This window comes from Cupressus sempervirens, chromosome 1, assembly GCF_028749045.1.
Source record: "Cupressus sempervirens isolate cs-2001-9-10 chromosome 1, ASM2874904v1, whole genome shotgun sequence".
Taxonomy (NCBI): Eukaryota; Viridiplantae; Streptophyta; class Pinopsida; order Cupressales; family Cupressaceae; genus Cupressus; species Cupressus sempervirens.
This window is the reverse complement of record NC_143118.1, coordinates 134,217,603-134,223,955: the sequence shown is the minus strand read 5'-3', so window position 1 is coordinate 134,223,955 and position 6,353 is coordinate 134,217,603. Positions and strand designations below refer to the sequence as shown.

Sequence of the window (6,353 nt, the reverse complement as noted above, 5' to 3'; positions counted from 1 at the left end):
GGCATCTGAGGATAGTTTGGCAGTATTTGCAAAAACATCAAATTTTGACTTGGCATCTTTGCTCATGTAGATTTCTTCCTTGTAGTATTTCTTTGCTTTGGAACTAATGTATGATATAACTTTGTATATCAATCCCATGCACCTATTCTCACTTAGTTGGATGAGATGTGATCACTTGACCTCTTGGATGAAGTGATATCTCCACTTGATATGTTGCACTCATCTTTCTTCTTCCAAGTCTTGTTCATTTGCCCTTTTATTTGTTCAACATCAACCTTCTCTTTTCCTTTTTTGACTTCTGTCTTGGGTGCCTTGGCCCTTGTTGGGCAATACCTGTTGATATGTCCAATCTTTTAGCAACTAAAACATGTACTTTGACTTAACAATTTGTTGTAATTTCCTCTAAAATGTGTCCTTGTGCAATTTTCAGGAATGTGTCCATACTCCTAACAATAGTGACAGTTATACCTGGTGTTGTGATCCCAATTGTGATGATGACCATGGTTATTTCTCTTTGCAGGATAATTAGGTGTCCACATAGGCTTTGATCTGCATTCAAATTCTCTATGTCCATACTTTTTGTAGTTGTAGCAGTGACCTTCAAATCATGGTGTCCTCATGGTCTTGATTCTACATTCATGTGCTTGATGTCCTTGTTTTTTGCACTTGTGACAAAAGCTTGCATTTTTAGGCTTATCATGTTAATGACTATTATTGCCCTTGCATACATTAGAGGTATGTCCCTTTTTACCATAGAAATGACAAGTAGGTTTAGTATTCTTACATTTTTTGCTCCTTTCTTCTATAGTCATGGATGATTCTCCTTGCTTAGTGTTGGTGCAACCAAGTCTTGAAGTATCATTACTAGCCCTTGGTGATTTGAGTAGTTGCTCAAAGTACTTGATGGCCTCATTGGGTTTGTTGAAGCTTTTTTATATCTTCTTCTCTCTTTCCAATTCATTCTATAATTGCTCATTTTGTATCTTCAATGTACTGATCTCAATGTCTTTCATATTTAGCTCATGATGAGCATTCATCATCTGGCTTAAGGAGTCAAGCTACATGTTTGAGATTCTTTCAAACTCAATTGTCTTCTCCTCTAGTCTATTGGTAAGATTTCTCTTGTCATCTTCTATCATGACCTTGTCTTCAGTAGCTCTTTTCTTTTGTTTAGTCACTTCACAAAGCATTATGGCTTGTGACTCTTGTTCAAGCTTGAGTATTCTAATTTCTTCAGCTTGTGCTCTATTTTTCTCCATTAATTCTGCTATTGCTACATCAAATTCCTTAGAATCTCCATTGAAAAATACTTGTTTGGTATCAATCTTCTTGTAGTGTATGTCATTTTCAACTATGGCTATATCCTTCCTTCTTTTTAAGGACTTTCTCAATTCTTCTCTGGCTTCCTCCAATTTCTATAGACTGAGGTGTACATCAATCGCCTGATTTTCTATGATCTTCCCAAGTTTGAAGACTTCCATCTTAAAAACTTTTCTCTAAGGTTTTAGGCTTCTCCTTCTGAGAACCAATGCTCTGATACCAATTGTTGGAATGTTCAAAATGGGAAGAGTGCTTCTAAGAGGGGCTGGTGAATCAAAAGTACCACACTTTTAACGTTTTCTAATCCTTTAAATCAAATAATTGAAAATAAGATGCATGCATGTAAACATATTAAGTGAACATAAAGAAAACACATGCAATAACACACATAACACCAAATTTGGTAACCCAGAAACCCTTCAAGAATAAGAAGGTAAAACTGGGGTGGGGATGATACTCAAAAAATCACTGCAACAATAATTGTTTGACCACTTCTAATGGTCTACCCTATGAAAGGCCTACCCTGTTAAAGGCTTTACAATGTGTCAATAGTGACCTGGTTAGAGGATTTAAAAACAATTTACATGAAGTGTTACCCTATTAAAGGATTTAGTCACCTCTTTAAAGGATCTACAAAGTAGCTGTTAAGTCAACCTATCAACATAGGATTTTCACTATATAATACAACAACTAGAGAGTATTAGAAACCTTTGACCTGATTGTTCACAATCTCCAATTACTGATTTTAGGCACTTGATTTTCTCATTCTAATATTGATCCTCTGACATTTGATATTTGATTGTGTCCCTTTCTTTGTTCTAATCAACTGGATATGTAATTGCTACTCTATTCCTCTAAGTCTTTCACACTTCGCACTGAATTTCATTATAGTTTACCCATACATTGTTCTCTTCCACATATACAATGGGGTTTTCATCCTCCTTTTAAAGATTGTGAAGACTTAGGGTTAGGTATGGATCTATGATCCATATTGAATCTTAAGTTCCTGCTCATCCTTGCATTTTTCTCATTGGTTGCATGTCTTCTCCATTTTTCTGATTTGTTGCAGGCTGATTACATAGGAAATGAAAAAGATTCGATCTTATCCTTATTCACCTTTGAAATCCTTCTATATCAGCTCCAAAAATGGTTTACATCTAATTTTGTGAGGGCACAAACTCATATGTTGGTTCTATGTTACTCAGCACATACCAGAATACTGGTGCTCGACACATGTTTGATCTTGGATTGCTCAGCACCTATTACATTCTGTCTTGCTCGGCACATGTATAGTTTTGGCTCACTTGGCATATGTAGTGTTCTGACTTGCTCAACATCAACTATGACTTGGGTACCTATATATCACTCGGTACTCATATAATGCTTGGCACCTGAAGTCACTCGGCACCTGTTGGAAATTTCACTTGGCACACACTATGGCTCGGCATACATAGTGTACTCGACTTCAATGTAGAAAGTAGTTAAGTGTGTTGACACTCAAATTTCAAAACCATTATAAGACCAACAATAGAAATTTCATAACTTGGAAGAAGGAAGGGGCAAGAGGTCATGTTGATGTCATTGCAATTGAGACACTATACCATCACAATTATGATGTCTTAATATTACATTCCCTCATTGCAATTATGTCATCCATGCAACAACTATACTCTCAAATCAACATCAAAATGTCATAACTATCTTTCGTAGTAGTGATAGTTGTGTTTTGGGAGAGATGGCTATCTGTTGAAACATGTCATCCCAATTATGATAGATAGCTTTAAAAAAAAAAAAATCTACTTGTATATCCCACACAGTTGAAATTTCATATTCACATGTATCCATATTTGGACAAGACAATATGACTAAATTTAAAGATTTATAAATTTTGCTTCCCTTTCTAAATTTAGGGTATGATGTAATGGTTGAGTTCAATGTTTTAGAGGTATGTTGTCCCTATTTGAATAATTGGTATGATGTAATGGCTCAATATACTATTCTATAGATATTAAATCTTCATTTGAATCATTGGTATGATGCAATTGCTGGATTTAATGTTTTATAAATATTGCATCCCCTTTTAAATTATAAGTGTGTTGTAATGGCTAAACTCAATGTTCTATAGACATTTCATCCGTATTTGAATTATGGGTATGTTGTAATGGCATAACTTAATGTTTTGATTATGGGTATGATGTAATGGCCAAATTCAATGTTTTCCAGGCATTATGTCCCTATTTGAATTATTTATATGATGCAATGGTAGAGGTTTATGTTTTTCATCTTTCTTTTAGAAGTCTTAGTAATTGAGAATGCTTTGGATTTATCTAGGTACATGTGTTTTAGTATTTTGGATTGTGAAAATATGGGCTCTCAGTTTAAGTAATAGATTATTTTCTTTCATAATAATTGAATATGAATAGTCAATTACAATTTTATGATAATTCATGTGATTGATGTGATTGGAAGTTTAATACGTTGCTCTTAATTGTAGAGAATATTTGGATATATGGCTTAAAATTTAACAAATTGTTTCTTTGGATAAAACATCCCATCTAATATTTCTCAATTGCATAGAATCTTTGGATATATGGCTTAAAATTTGACAAATTTTTTCTTTAGATAAAACACCCCATCAATATTTCTCAACTGTGTATTCTATAATAATAATAATAATTGGAAATAATGGTCTCACAAAATGAAATTATACATTCAAATTAAAAATTTCCTTCAATCTTCTTTTGTGGAATTTGACCATCTTTGTTAAGGATGTTCTATCATTTCTAAAGGTTCAAAGGTTTGCATCTCAATGTATTTTGTAGCCATATTATTTTCCTTTTAGGTAAAGAGAATACAACTGGCAATTGAATTTCATATGCAAAGAATTCCTTTCACATTAGGCCTCGGGGAGGAAAACCAAGCATGGAAGCTTTTTATTGAGTATGATAGGATTTGCAAGCCAAGATATCTATATTCCTTCAAGAAGAGATCTTTGCTATTAATATATAATGCAGAGGAGGATCACACAATGTATACCATTCATTAGGTCTTCGAGAGCTATTTCTTTGCAGCCAATGTTCTATTAAAGAGAATACATCAAAGGATAGACCATGGAGATCCTATAGGAGCATCCAAAGACTATTAGACCATTGAAAGGATTTGGAAATTGCTTGCTAGCATTTAGAGTCTATTCCTACTGGTTGATCCACATGACTTTCTTAGCCTTTTGAATGGTTCTAAGAGTGGTGTGATTAGTGTCACCAAAGCATACTACCTTAACTCTACTTCTATAAGAAGCCTTAGGGATGCCTGCAAGGATCTAAGAAAACTTGTGCCAAAAGTTGTGGATATTGAGGCTGATCCAAAGGGTGGACCTAGGCTACAAGAATTAGTCATGAACTTGTTTCATTCAAATAGAAACTATCCAAGTGCTCATCATCATCATGGAAAATTTCATTTTCTAATGGCCCTTCAGGCAATTGAAGTTGCAATGAGAAGTTTCTTCTTCTCTTATCAGTAGCTTAAGATTGTTGATATGGGTAGGGCAATTGAAGTTGTAGTGAGAAGTTTCTTCTTCTCTTATCAGTAATTATGATTGTTGATATAGGTAGGGCTGAATTAATGAATGAATTTACAACATATTCAGCTACTTTAGATGCTCTCACTCATACTTATTTTGACTCTCAAATTGAGATGATTGGAACATCATCTAGAGGTCCATCTAATCCTCTAACTAAGATATATTTTGAGCCTCCTTATTTCAAAAGTGTGGATGCTACCAAGATATTGCTAAGTGACTACTAGCTCATAAATCATACAAACATGCTCTAAAAGATAACTTCTTCATTATAGAAAATATTTGCATACTCTATTCGAAGATAAAAGAAAATCTATGCAAAATTTTGGATGTGGATATATTCCAACATCAATGAAAAATTGATGTGATTATATTCAAAGATCAAAGAAAACTCAATGTAGAATTTTGGGTCTAATTATATTTGAAGATTAAAAAAACCTCCTACATAATTTTTTGTAGAAATTTGGGTCTGATTATATTCTTAATAGAAAATCTTTGCATAATCTATTCAAAGATAAAAGAAAAATCTATGTAGAATTTCAGATGTGGTTATATTCCAATAGCAAGGAAAATTTGATGTGAAATTTCAGATGTGATTATGTTTGAAGATCAAAGAAAACTTGACATAAAATTTTGGGTTCAATTGTATTTGAAGATTAAAAAATAACACTTTGTGTAAAAAAATTCTCCAACTTCAGCTATTATAATTATTTTTGATGTGATGTATTATAATTCATTGTGACTTCAGCTATTTAATAAAGGTATCATGAAAATTCAAATTTGGAATGGAAATATAGTATAGAACTAGCTATCTAGCTCCTATTGAATATAGTAGTCCACTACATGCTGATGCAAAATTTATACCACATGAAAAGTTTCCCTTTGGCTTTAGAGAGAGACAAGGGAAGTGAGGGAGCCCCAAGAAAGATTTTTCCGCAATCACATGTTACAAATATCAACATGAAGGAGGAGTATTGACAAGTTACAAAAGAACAAAGAAATAAAAAAATACCAAACAACATGAAGGAGGATTATTGACAACAGTATTTACAATTGTACACCATTAAATTAGAGAAAAACCATCGATAATTTTGTTGTCAATATTTCCATCTAAGTATTTGGCCGATACTTAAAGAAGAGGAAATGTTCAATTCAAAATATTGATAACAAGACATAACTAACCAAATTTAGAGAGAAATCTTGACACCATTATAAACTGTAGAATTTCATGAAAATTAATGTCTTTGTCAATATTAACTGAAGACTTTGTCATGACATTTTTTTAAAAACTTTTCTTAATAGAATTTATCATCTATCCTTATTTATTTTATGATACTCGCTATGATATAAATGGAATTTTATGTTCAAAGCTGTTTAATCAAAACATCTTCTAATTTGAATATATAAAAATTCATGGTATTATAACCTAATCCCATTACTAAGTTAAACAATTAAA

General features: G+C 32.7%; 1 pseudogene; it reads left to right on the top strand.

Moving 5' to 3' along the window:
- Positions 1–3,241: 3,241 nt before the first annotated feature.
- LOC149576529 (nematode resistance protein-like HSPRO2 pseudogene) lies at positions 3,242–5,124 on the top strand (annotated as a pseudogene).
- Positions 5,125–6,353: the final 1,229 nt, after the last annotated feature.